Source organism: Alligator sinensis, unplaced genomic scaffold (genome assembly GCF_000455745.1).
Source record: "Alligator sinensis unplaced genomic scaffold, ASM45574v1 scaffold1312_1, whole genome shotgun sequence".
NCBI lineage: Eukaryota > Metazoa > Chordata > Crocodylia > Alligatoridae > Alligator > Alligator sinensis.
The window spans coordinates 249,519-263,268 of record NW_005843141.1 but is presented as its reverse complement, the minus strand read 5'-3'; the positions used below and the strand labels follow the sequence as shown (position 1 = coordinate 263,268).

General features: G+C 44.7%; 1 non-coding gene across 1 annotated transcript; it reads left to right on the top strand.

Moving 5' to 3' along the window:
- Positions 1–5,373: 5,373 nt before the first annotated feature.
- On the top strand, positions 5,374–5,506 carry LOC112548371. Its single transcript, XR_003092151.1, has one exon. It is a non-coding gene; the product is annotated as a small nucleolar RNA SNORA17 (small nucleolar RNA).
- Positions 5,507–13,750: the final 8,244 nt, after the last annotated feature.

The following is a 13,750-nucleotide window of genomic DNA, read 5'->3' as shown; positions in this document are numbered from 1 at the left end:
GATGAACCCAGGCAGGTGTTTGTCCAATCTCCTCTTAAATACCACCAAGGAAGGGGACAGCACCACCTCCCTTGGAAGCGTATTCCGTATTTTGGCAACCCTCACTGTAAAGAATTTTTTCCTGATGTCCAATCTGAATTTGCTCTCCTTCAGTTTGTGGCCATTGCTTCTAGTTACCCCGATGGGCGCCCAGGTAAACATTGTATCCCCTATATCCTGCTGCCTGCCTTGATGAGTTTGTAGACTCATCGGGGAGGGGACAGCAGGATGAGTTATGAATATCTAGGTTGCATGATGGTCTGTGATGGTAGTAGCAATGAAGAAGTTTGTTTCACCAAGACAAGGTGTATTCAATATTAACTTAATGAAAGACTTAACCTAAAAAGAAACAGAACATGATCACTGTGTAGGAACTTTCAGTTCTTCTCTTAGCAGACCAGGCACTGTTGAAGTCACCTGTGTATGTCAGGTATGTTCGTGAAACAATGTTACACTGGAAAGGGAAATTCACTGGACAAGTGAAGGGGGTAGTTTGATTATTCAAATACCCTGGAAAGAGATGAGTTTAAGAGTGGAAACAGATATCACCTTTGTGCTGCCCTAAATTTATTTATGGCCAAGCAAAGGCTAAGGAAACAGACCTCCATACCCATTGTAGTGTCACAAATATCCAAAATTTGTGGGCACAACAAAGGTGGTAACAGTTTCTGCTGCTTTATTGTGGCAGATGTCTGTTAGCTTTATGGCACGACAGCATGGGCAACCTGGAGCTGCCCATGCTCTCCAGCCAGCCTGGACAGGTGCTTCTGGGGCTTGATGGGCCCGGTACTGCATGCCCCAAGAATTCCCATGCAGAATTGGGTCATTCAAGTCCTGACAGCACCTGCCTAGTTTTTCCTTCCTGCAGAGGTGCACCCTGGGCAATCTCAGCTTTCTCTGCCTACAGAGACACATCTCAAAGATTGCCAAGGGTACAGCTCTATCAGAGGGGAAGCCAGGGTTTCCTGCTTGCAGATACACCCTGGGGAGTCTCCGAGGTGTGTCTCTGTAAGTGGGGAACAGGTTACATGTTATGCCACAGGATTGGGTCCCTGCCTGATGTGAGACAATGGACAACCTGTGTTTTGCCCCATGAAATGGATCAACTGTGGCAAGAAACATCCTGCCACAGCTGTTGAGTTTCATTTAGCAACCTCTGTTTATACCCTAAGACTAAGAATCACAAGTTTTCAGCTGAAACCTCACTTCACTTTTTTTAATAATTTTTTTTTTCCAGAATACCTGTTCAAAAGAATTTAATGCAAAATGAATGAAGGTATAAGATGCACACAAAGCAAGCCAAAATGTATCCAATTTTATGTGTAGTAGCCTGAACAGAGTGCTTAATATTAAAGGGCAAAAATAAACATTTAAAAAACGCTTTCAGTTAGTTAAAATTATATACTAAGCCTTTAGAATAAAATTTCAAGAATCTGAGAATGCTTTGCATTTCTTTTATTAGCTTGACAGCATCTTGGTGAAGATGGTGAAGAAATCATTTTTAGAGAGGCCATATTGAATGTATACTCGTTCAAGCATGCTGCCACGTTGTAAGCATCAATAATCTTGATGGCAACACAAGTTTATGGAAACAATTCCAGCATAATCTTTGCAATACTCTCAGCATCATCCTCCCCCCTAAGTAATAAGATGGCTGTTTTTGATTGGAAATTCAAGGACAAAATTAAACTTCAGTTATGATAATGGCAAGAAATTACTACAATAGTTAGTCAAGAAGAAACTTTATGGATCTGTGACATAGAGTCTTATTTTTTAAAAGGATTCTGTAAGCTAAATATTTTTGTTAAATGAGATATTTCATTTAAACTCCAAATAAAATAGCAGTTAGTTTGGCCAGTTACTTGTTGCATTTCCTATACTTCATAGCAGTCTCTCTGACTTGACTTTGTGGAAGCTAAAATTTTGTGTGTGGCAAGCTTCCTTTAGATTAATTCAGATTTTCTAGGGCTAGGAAAAGCACACCGCACTAGGGTAAAATCTGTACTCTGTATTTGTGTTTCTGCTACTCAATTAAGAGATACATGCCAGCAGTAACTTTACTATCTGGGCATTGCATTGAAACCAGGATCCTTACATTAGTTTTAGTCTATAAATCCTTGATAGAATCTGTAGAAAAGGGAAAGACATTGCATTTAAAGGAAAAAGTAGTTATATTTTTGTACATAGTGAGATTTATGGAACAAGAACCTTCATGAGTCACCTGCTTTGCTAATTGATTCAAATGCAGAATTTCTAGTTCCCAAAATTGCATCAGAATAGCTACCGCAGGTTCTTTAATATGCTTTGTATTACAGGCTAGTTAAAGAAAGAGACCTAGTTTATTTAAAACCAGATTTTAAAATTCTATAATTATATGAAAAAGGAGTTTTTTGGTTGGACTCAACTCTCTCTCTCTCTCCTTTTTCATCTTTATAATAATTTCCTTTCCATTTTCTGGCTGTCTCCTCTGTGGTAATTCCAAGGCAAGCTCTACCCAAAGCCTTAAGGTGCTATTAAAGGTTGCCTTTAACACATTTTAAATCTGTGGAATGTAAGGCCATCATATCCTGTGACTGCTTTTAAACTTTTAAAACTTTTTAAGGCATAATGCCATCTCAGACCTGCACAACTGTGATTTGTCACTAGTGGCAAGCTGAGTACGAGTGTGGACAAGAGTCAGGACTCTACCTCTCTTGGGGTGCAAGAGGAAGGGGGAGGGTGGCATGTAGTAGAGATGAAAAACCACTATAGGGGCTTCCCTCACTCTGCAGCCAGCAGGAGCCAGTTGGAGCTGCAGATGGGAGGGGAGAACTGTTTCCCTCCCACAGTTTTTGAAAGAAACTGTTTGAAGTGAATGGGGAGGGGGCACTACTACCTATCTCCATGCTGAGAATGAGCTTTGGCCTGGCATGGCCTGCATACAGCAAGCCTGCTAGGACTCAGCTTTGCCCCAGTGTTGCATGCATGTGACGAGCCTGCTGGGTCTCAGCTTTGCCCTGGTGTGAGTACTAACCCAATTCCTCCTGACCCAATCCCAATCCCAATCCCAATTCAGTGACACGTGCAAGATTTTGGTCCTTTATTTTTATTCTTTTCATTCTCTTCCCTTTACTCCTTCAGCACCCCCTGCCTTTCACAATCAGTTTTTCTTTCAAGATTTTCCCCACCCACAGCTCCAACGGGCTCCAGCTGGCTGCAGAGTGAAGGGAGGCACAGCCCCTACAGTGGTTTTTCAGTCTCTCCTACATGCTACCCTCCCCTCTCCTCTCCCACCCCAACAGAGGGATGGAGTCCTGGCTCTTGCCCACACTCCTGCTCAACTTGCCACTAGTAACAAGCCACCATTGTGCAGCCCATGAGGGGTGAGAACCAGGGTCAGGGACCCACAGCCTGTGAAAGGCAAGAACCAAGGTCAGTGGATGAGAGAGTGACTGGACTGGGCAATAGAAATGATCAGTCATTGGGCATTAATGCCAGTACAACTTGAGAGTGGCTAGAAGGGGAGAGAAGGAGGCCATGTAACTAGACTTTAAGGTGATGAGCAGTGACACCTGTGTTCATGAGTATGAGATCTTGCCTGGGGAGCCCTGGGGCAACCTCCCTTGTTTCTAAAAGCATATCTACAATAAGGCATGGAAGATGAGTTAAAGGGGAGATAGCTCAAAGAACTTGAAGGTGACAAGAGCTGAGAGGGCTCCAGGGGCATCATGGCCACCCCTAGAGTGGGACCCTGTTACAATGACCAAAATATTTAAAGAGGATGAGATGTGGCTAAGTGATGGCCATGGTAATCAGATTTTTTCCCCCTATAGTACTTGTTAAAGTTATAACTGTATTCTCATTTAGTACCTTGATGTAAGATATCTCTTCTATTCTACATTCTTTCTTTATGGCTTTTTCAGTACATGTTAATAATAGTCTCAGTACAATAATAAAATAAGCTAGTGTTTTAAAAAAAATGCTTCTATAGATTGTACTCTTCCAAACGCAGGCATGCTGTCAAATGTAGATATTAAACATTTAACCTAAGTAGGTTACTGTAATTGCTGCACTATCAACTATTTTTTCCATTTCCTATTCTGTATCTGAAGATTGCGGCTTTAGTTTAAGTGCAAAGTCTAAAGGTTAAGGACTTGGTGGGGGGGCAGACAGGAGGAGAGACTAGCTAAGGGAACTCAACGTTAAAAGACAGCAAGTAGATAGTGCTCCAAATGCTAAAACTGTAAACACTGGGCTGCCATTTACAATCTAGATCATGATAATCCCTTAATCAGTAACAGCAGGTGCTAAAGTGCTTAAAGCAAATCCCTTCTACATTTTAGTAAGTCATTATTTTGTCACTCTTATCAAGAAGAACAAATCAGATGTGATCGACCTGTTTCAGAACAATTTCTGGTCTCATTTTCCAAGAACCGCTGTAGTCAGACATCTTGTCTCAGAGAACACAAAATCATGCATCTTGCATTGCTTCCCAAGGCAGCCAGATGCCATGGTTAGAGATGTCTGTAGGAATAGGAAATGTCCCTCTTCTACATACACAACATTATTTGTGTTAGCAAGGTTAAGGTGCTGACGAAAATCCCAATAAACTGATTTTAAAGGATACAGAAAACATTGCAGTGTGGGAGTCCTGCTCAAGCAGAAGGATGAATGTAAGCTCCTGCAGGACTTGGGGAAACTAATTTTCAGTTTAATGAGGAAAACGGTGGGAGCCATATTTCTTGGAAGACTTGGAAACAGGGCAATACAGGTGTTTGGGGGAAAAATACACACACACATGGTTGGGACAATCTTGCACTAGATAATACAGGTTTCCCTTGCTTTATGCGGGTTCTGTATGTGCAGATTCGCTCTTATGCGATAACCCTTTTTATACGAAAAAATCACTATATGCGCGGTAAATTCACTCTTATGCGATCGGTGTGGTGGAAACCCGCAGTCAGCTGCTTTGTGCAGTGCATTGTGGGAATGACGCACACCAAAATATAGTCTCCTGCGTGGATCTGTGCTCCTTGCTCATTGTCTGCGACACATGTTTCTGTAGTTGCCATCCCCACATTCACCACCACCCTGTGCTTGTGTGTACTGTCTGCTGTTGGGGAGTACCAAAATTGGCTTGTTAGAGTGGTAGAAATGGGCCTGGGGGTCAGTACAGTCGAGTTCTTGGAATGTATCCCTATTTGTTACATTGTGAAGTGGGTTCCCTTTATGCAAATTTGAGTTATGCACCATTTTTCAGGAACTCGTGGACAGCATAAAGTGAGGGAAACCTGTATAGTCTATTCTTAGAGTCTGCTACTTTTGTTGAGTTTATTTCCCCCAGGAAGTTCCCTGCCAGCCCAGGAGCAGCTGCAGGGTGGCTGCTGCTGTCACCACTGCTGTCTGGGCTGAGAGGAGGAAAGCTGGGAACAGAGGGTACAGTCACCTCTATAGCGGTAGTCACTGCTCCTGTACCCCTCTTTGCAAAATCCTGGATCTTCTTCTGGAAAGTATAGGAAGTACCATCCTAACCTTCCTTCTTACTCTCCCCTTCCTCCCCTCATACCAGTTCCATCAGTTAGTTGCCATATGTGAAGCCCGTATGTGAAGCCCCTTTTATTCCTTCTTTCACAAACACTGACATTTTGTGATCATGTTCTTTCCACACCTTTGTGCCAACAAATACCAATACAATCTGATTTGATTATGATGGACCAAAAATTCACTCTATCATGTAGAGGCTTTTTCATGACAGTGATCAGACACCAAGACAGCCAACCGATCTCTAATGTGGGTTAAAACCAAGCCAGAGGATGTCTTTCAGACATTTTAAGTGCAGTTCAACAAGATACCCTTGCCCTAAAAATACATTACACTAATGAAATTATACTGTCAGCAGTCTCCGCACTGGCAGTACTTGGAGACTATTTTAAGTCTTTAAGAATGCACTTGTCCAGCCAATAATTAGACTTATCATTGTCAAATTCTTAGCTCAGCATTTTTAAGAGGTCCAGGACACAAAAAGAATTGATTCCCCAGGATACAGATTCCTAGTCATGCAATTTCAGCAGGTCTTCTGAGAGCTGTAGCAGACTGCACACTAGGGATTATCTTTTCCATTCTGTAGATTAGGCTTTTACACTCTTTTGAGAAGTCTAGTTTAAAAATAGTCTTAACAGTATTTTCTTTGCTCTCAGAAATATATGGAACTTGCTAGTTTTGTATAAAAGGAAGGAGTAAGGGGTTCAGTTTGTAAATGGTTGTTCTCTTAAAGACCTGCTGCAGCATGAAAATATATCAGCTAGCCTGGATAGACTAGATTTATCCATTTTATGCTGGGCCCAGGCTGGGATAAGGCAATATTTTTCAGCAGTGTTATGGGGCTCTTGTGTTTCTAGCATGACAGGGAGATACAAACCCTTCACTTGCATCCTTTTCTTCCTATTTGTGCTGTCTCTTCCCGATATATTGAGGTAGGCTGGCCCAAGGGAGTCAGGAGGAGGAGGCATATTCATACCACCTTCTCTAATCCATGGCATCCCAAGGGGACAACCCTATTACTCCTATACTTTTCCTCCACAGAAAAGTTAACCTAGAGGAAGACAATTCCTTTCATCTTGTCTGACAAATCAGGCCAGCACTTTTCTAGCTGCTGGCCTGCAGATTAATTGCCCCTCCCATCATGTGGAGACGGGGAAGTAGTCACCCTGGAGATATGAGCTCTCAGCCTCATTACTGCTTTTTGGTGGATTAGCCCTTTGAGGCCGGGATTGCCTTTGTATCAGGATTCAGGCAGCACCAAGCACAATGGCCACAATCTGGCACTAGTATTTCAGTGATGTGTAGGAGCCACGGCTATTAACTGTCTAAGCCAACATAATTCCCTTGGTGAAAAAGGCAGCTGTACTTTTTGGCTACATATTTACACTGTAAGAGAAATAAAATGAACTTCTTTATCCACGTTATGGTACAGGTTACTATAGTAACGAGACACTTCTCAGTCTCTTGAGTATTTATAGTCATGCCACTCCTCCAGTGGAGGGGACTTGTCTTCTCCCCATTTTATACACAGGTCATTAAAGCAGAGACGTTTAAGTGACTTGCCCAGGCTGGCCTTGTTCTGAAGACTCTTCCTATTAGGAACCAGACAAGTTAGTTTCCTTGTAGACATGTCATGGAGACTACAGCTCAGAAAGTCTACTATATGTCTTGGAGGCAGGGAGAAAGGGCAGGGAAATCATTCCCATAACCATGGAAATTGCTGCTATTGAATCCCGGCAGGGGTGAAAGGAAGACTAATTCCATACAGACCCCAAGCCAGGGGACAGCTGCACCCTGACTTGTTTGGGCCTTACCCCTAGGGAGGATGCTGTTTTCTGCCAAGATGTCACTGATGCAGGGTGCTCTTCCACCTAACTGGTAGGCTGGCAGCTGCTATGCAACTGCCAGAGAGCTGCACTGAACTACTTGCAACAAGCAAACGCTGGCCTTGCAGACCCACTGTGACCTACCCAAAAAGACCGAGGAAACCCTGGGGAAGGGCACAGAGGGTGGGGGTGATGGGGAAAGTACATGGTCACACTAATCTTTCTCAATCCCAGATACACAACCTTTGTGACCTGTTGCTTTTGGAGTTAATCCTGCTGTCAGCTGCGTAAGGATGGGGCCTCTCCAGCCCTGCCAGACCTCTCCACTCCTTCTGTGTGGGAGGAATGAAAAGGGTTTGTTAACTCACATACACCAGATTTTCCCTCTGTAGAGAGAACTTTGTTCCAGTCTCTTCAGCTTCCTGGCATGGGGCTATTGTTCCAGTCCAACTTCCCCTCTCAAGGACCATGAAAAAATAACTGGGCTTTCTGCCCTTCTTGAAAAGATTAGGAGAGGACAACTTAAAGAGAACCTGGGTGCAGGAGGCTGGCCTATAAAACTATGCATAGCAGGAAAAAGCAATGTTTTATATATATTTTATACCTTTGGAGAGACAAGATTGAGATGGTACATATGACCTAGTTCTGTCATGATACTGCCTGATTGGAGATTTCAGTGCACAGTCCTGGTACAGAGACAGAATTGGGTGAAGACATGATTTACACCAATGTAACTTGTCCCTGCATCCAAGTGGGGTAAGCTGTTCCAGTTCAAGTCACAGCTTTCGGTCTCTAGAGATTTACACTAGTGCAATTGTTCTGGAGGCTGGTCACTGTTGGCAAGTTCAGAGCTTTTGCTCAGCTGCTGCCAAAGTAGGCAGGGAAGCAGAGAAAGCTCCAGAATAGAAATGCTGAGAATCTTTCCTACAATGCATGTGTTTTGGGGGGTGTAGCAGAGAAGGAGGGCCTGAAACACTTTCCCATACTACTGCAGCACCACTGCTAGCAGAGACTGACAAAAGCAGAAGGAGGCTGGGAGCATATTTCCATCCTAAACTTATGTGTCCAGTTTATTTGTTTTTATGATAACATTATACTTAATTCTCTCTCTTCTGTGTTTACTCCATGATGTATTTTTATATAACAACTGTATGACACTCAGCCATCGTTTTGCTAGCTAAACAAGCCTTTTAGTGTCTTCTCATGTAAGAGACTCTCCATTCCCCTGTGCTCTAATACCCCTTCTCTGCACCTGTTCCAGATACATTCAAATGGGAACAGGTGCAGAGAGAGGCTACTAGGATAATCAGGGGGAAGCCTACAGGATGGGAGGAGACTAAGAGCTTGGCTTGTTTAGCCTTGCAAAAGCTGGAAGGGATAGGATCACTCTCTATAAAAACACTGAGAGGAGGGAAGGAAGAGAGCTATTTAAGCTAAAACACAAATTTATTATAGCCTAGCTATGAGTAAGTTCAGAAGACTTCTAATCAGCAGACATTCTGGAAAAGCCTCCCAAAAAGAAGGATGAGGTAAAAAAAAACCCAACTAATTTCAAGATGGAGGTTTGATCTCTTGGCTTATGATGCAGATGCCTCATGATAGCAGGGAACTGGGCTTGAAGACCCAGGAGGTCCCCTTCCAGCCCTACATTCCTTTACAGTGGTAAAGATATCAGCTGTTAATACTGTTGCATCCCCACAGCATATTGCTCTGATGGATCTACACTGATATTACAGAAACATGCAGAATTTTTTAAAACTAAACCTCAGTGAAGACACAAGCCTGAAGTTGTCTATATGGTCAGAATTTGCAACCCATTATCTTGTCTGTTGTTGACACCAATGATAGAAGTTGTAGAGTAGGCAAGGCCAAGAGTTTTTACTTTAATTGCTTTGTCTAATTCTCCATCACTCTTGTAAAAATGCCCACACAGCAGCTTCTAGTTTTGCTGCCATCAGTGGAGCTGCAGCTGGGGTGAATTATACATCTCATCTTTCCTAATGCAGATAAGGTCTCAAAGGGACAGGAGAAGCAGGAAGGCAGTGAACCACGTCACCCACTTGCTGATTTATACTCTGAGCCCATCTTCAAATTAAGTGCACAAACAATCAAATATCTTGACTCTTACTAATAATATCCTGAATATATACATACTTATCATCAGGGCCCCCTGGATTCTGTGTTAACGCTACCTGATTGCACACTAATCAAATATGCAATCAATACCTAACTACTTTAATAAACTGGGACACGCTCATCATATTTAAAAAAATAATATAGTGGAGTCTTCCTCTTTTCTGTGTTTAGACCTTTCCTTCACACTGTCAAGCTTCCCTCAGCAGACTAAATTTTTGTAAAGCTACACAAAACGTGATTTCACTGAAGTCATCAGGGATATATCTATGTAACAATGTCCTAAAGATACTTAGGTTCCAAGAATCAGGAGATCTAGCTCTTGTGTTATACCTGTTGTTAACTTATGTTATGAATAAATGATGCTTACACTAGTTCCACCATAGCTGGGGTTCTAATTACTGCACGGTTCCATTTTGTAGTGCAGACACAACCTTGACCACAATGAAGATTGAATTGTGATCCTGCTTTCCTCTGACCCTCAGTTCAACTCCCTACCTACTAGCAGGTATCAGTAACAATTCAGATTCCATGTCCAGTGGCCAGTTCTGAATCGCAAGGATTTGGTATGTTCTGTGGTCAGATATTATAGTCATGGAACAAATCTTAAGACATTCAGTTACACCACAACATGGAACCATGGAGCAGCTCAATTCAAGGGAATGGCTGTGTTGTAAACCAGACCTTATCAGTTCTACCATTAGTGTAAATTGTATCATAATAAAATAAAAAAAAACCAAAACCACATTTGCTGCCATATTTAAAAGAAATCTTCTTTCTGCTTGGATATAGAAACATTAGTTTGATTTCAAGGTGTCCTTGTAGCAAAACCCCCAGTGTTTCTCTTCTTTTTATTTTAAAATACATTCCCTCCCCTTCCCCAACCATTTCTAACTTTTTCTTTCCCTCTCTATTCCCTATAGATAAGTATAAGTGAGCTAAGACAGTGTGACGGTGGCATGCCACCATCACGGGCACAGACTAAGGGCAGGAAGGGTTGCGGGGCAGACACAACCCCAAGACAGAGCCCCGGGGGGGGTTACTTGCCTCCGGGAGAGACGGCGGCGTCAGAGCCGAGACCGCGGCAGCAGCTGCAGCCGCAATTACAGCTGCGCGAGCCAGCATTACGCCGGTTATTTAAGCAGTTGTTCCCGGTGAGGGAAACAGCTGAGCCAATCGCCGCGGCCGCCGTGGCTGCCACGGGAGAGTTCAAAAGCCCCGACAGCACCCGTGGGCAGGGGCCAGAGGCAGGAGGAGGCTCGAAGCCTCTATCAGAAGCAGGTAGCAGGAAGCTCCCTGTCCTACCCCAGGTAGGGAGCGGACAAGCACCAGGAGCCCTCTCGGGAGGAGGGAATCAGGGGGAGCAACGAGGCCCCCGCACAGAGTAGCAGGTACCCTAAGGGAAATAGAGACAGGGATAGGTGGAGCTGTCCCTAGGGATCGTTGGGTCCCGGACACCAGTCCGGGAAGTCTCCCCGCCCAGGCGGAATATTATTTCTAGAGGAAAAGGGGAGGAAGAAGGACCGCCAGAGCTAGCTGAGGAGCCAGCGAGAGTAGAAGACAGGCTGGCCCAGTGATATCGCTAGGCCTGGGTCCCCACAGTTGGAGGAAACCAACGGCAAGCCTGCAGTGCACCACAGGCCACCATACCACCAGCACGTAATCGGTTGGCGAGTGGACGGGGTGTAGGGGTGGCGGAGCCCCGTGGAACAACAGAAGCGACAACCGTGAGTACATCCGCACCGGGGAACCCCTCAATTAAAGATCTCCACTGAAACCCTCTCACAAATCAAACATAACAGCAAAGTCGTGGCAGGCAGGATGAGGGGAGGGGCTACCTAGACGACGGGTGATACCAGACTCGAGACGTCCATCATCACACATAGGATAAGCTTCAGCATTTTATTTTGGTAGAAAGCTGTATTTGTTTTGTTTTTTCTCCTTCTTTATATTGTATAATTATTATGTTTATATTGATTATTACTGTTCTATATTACTGTTATACTGATACTATATGATTTAGGCCTACATATGTAAGTTAGCATAAGTCATGTCAAGTTTCCATTTTGTTTGTCAAGTCTCCATCTTGTCCCCACCCCCTGTTGTGTAAGTATGTTGTAACCTATGACTCATACCTACCCCTCCTATGTAACTTGGTTCCTGAATGAATGGCGATGAATGAGGGTGCTTGAGAGACAATGGCAGTAGGTCTAAAAACAGCTCCCTCTGAATGACCGAACCATCAACACCAATACCTGGACCAACGACCCAGCCCTTTGAACCACCCTCAGCATTCAAGAAACAAAAGATGAGGCAACCCACCATTGTGCCAAGGCTGTACATGCTCAGTAAGAACACCTGGAACCCTCTGGAACAGGACTGACATTGCCTGGATAGGCCCTCCCCAAAGGAGATCATAGGTAGTCTGCCCCATAAAAAGACTGACTTCTTGGGACGCCCTCTCCATCTGGACCAGCATCATGTCACATCACCTATCAACCCAGAGGCCCTGACAGTGACCCCCCTCTGGACAACACCTGCTGGACAAAGACCCCTTTCCAGCCTGGATAGGTAGCTATCACCCCCCACCTTCTCTTCAACCAAGGACTTGGACTCCGTTTCTCTTCCTCACCTGGACTCCAACTGTTCCACTGAGTCTCTTTCTCCTGCTGCCAGTGTGTGTGTGTGTGTGTGTGTGTGAGAGAGAACCAATAACTTCACGGGGCTGTGTAATGTGTTGTCTGTTCAATAAACCTGTTATTTTGAAACCCCGAGTTGGGTTTTTGCCTGTTTTCTGACTGTTTCTTCCTTCCTACACTTATCTGCCCCCCAAGCTCCCAGCTTTCTGCTTTAGTTTCCAGCCCCAATCTCCCAGCTTTCAGTCTCAGTTTCCAGCCCCAAGCTCCCAGGTTTCTGCCTCAGTTTCTTTCCTGGCTGTCTCCTCCTTGCCACCCGGAATTTTCCCTTGCACCAGTGACCTCGAGTAACCCTGGGGCCACTTGACCTTAAGTAGCCCCAAGCCTCAATTCCTCAGCCCAGCTTCTCTCTAGTCTACCAGTTCTAATCCTGATTCCAGCAACTTTCACTCCTTACACTTTCTCTCTCACCTTAACCTTCCCCCAGGTATCCCAGTACCCCAAACACACACATACATACCATACCATCCAAGTTAGGAACTCACCTGTGTGTATGTGTAGGTGGGTGGTATGTATGTGAACTGGTGAATATACATATATGTCATTGTGTGTGTGATATATGAATTAGTGATCCATGTATATGTACGGGATGTGTGGGTATTGACAACTGATTGTTATCTAATTTTTGGTGTGTGTATGTGCTTGAATTGGTGATAGGTATGCATGTGCCTAGGCTGGTTTGGATGTTTCATAATTTCATAGTCTGTAGGGTCGGAAGGGACCTTGACATATCATCAAGTCCGGCCCCCTGTCATGGCAGGAAAGAGCACTGGAGTCAAACAACCCCAGCAAGGTGTTCATCTAGCCTCCTCTTAAAGACCCCCAGGGTAGGAGCCAGCACCACTTCTCTTGGAAGTTGGTTCCAGGTCCTAGCCGCCCTAACTGTGAAGTAGCGCCTCCTGATGTCTAGTCTAAAACTACCCTCGGCCAGCTTGTGACTGTTATTTCTAGTCACTCCTGGGAGTGCTCGGGGGGACAGGGACTCCCCCAATGCCTGCTGGTCCCCCCTGACTAGTTTGTAACAGGCCATTAGATCCCTCCTCAGCCTTCTCTTGTGGAGGCTGAACAGGTTCAGGTCCCTTAGCCTCTCCTCGTAGGGCCTGCCCTGCCGCCCCCTGATCATGCAGGTGGCCCTTCTCTGGACCATCTCAATGCTGTCCACATCCCTCCTGAAGTGCGGCGCCCAGAACTGGATGCAGGACTCTAACTGCAGCCTGACCAGTGCCGCGTAGAGGGGGAGGATCACCTCCTTGGACCTGTTTGAGATGCATCTGTGGATGCATGACAAGGTGCAGTTGGCCTTCCTAACCACATCCCCCACACTGTTGGCCCATGTTCATTTTGGCATCAATAATGACTCCAAGATCCTTCTCTGCCTTTGCACTGAGAAGAAGGGAGTTCCCCAGCCTGTAGGTATGCTGCTGGTTCTTCGTCCCCAGGTGCAGCACCTTGCACTTGTCAGTGTTGAAACCCATCCTGTTCTCATCTGCCCACCCCTGTAACCTGTCTAGGTCCAATTGCAGCCTATTCCTCCCT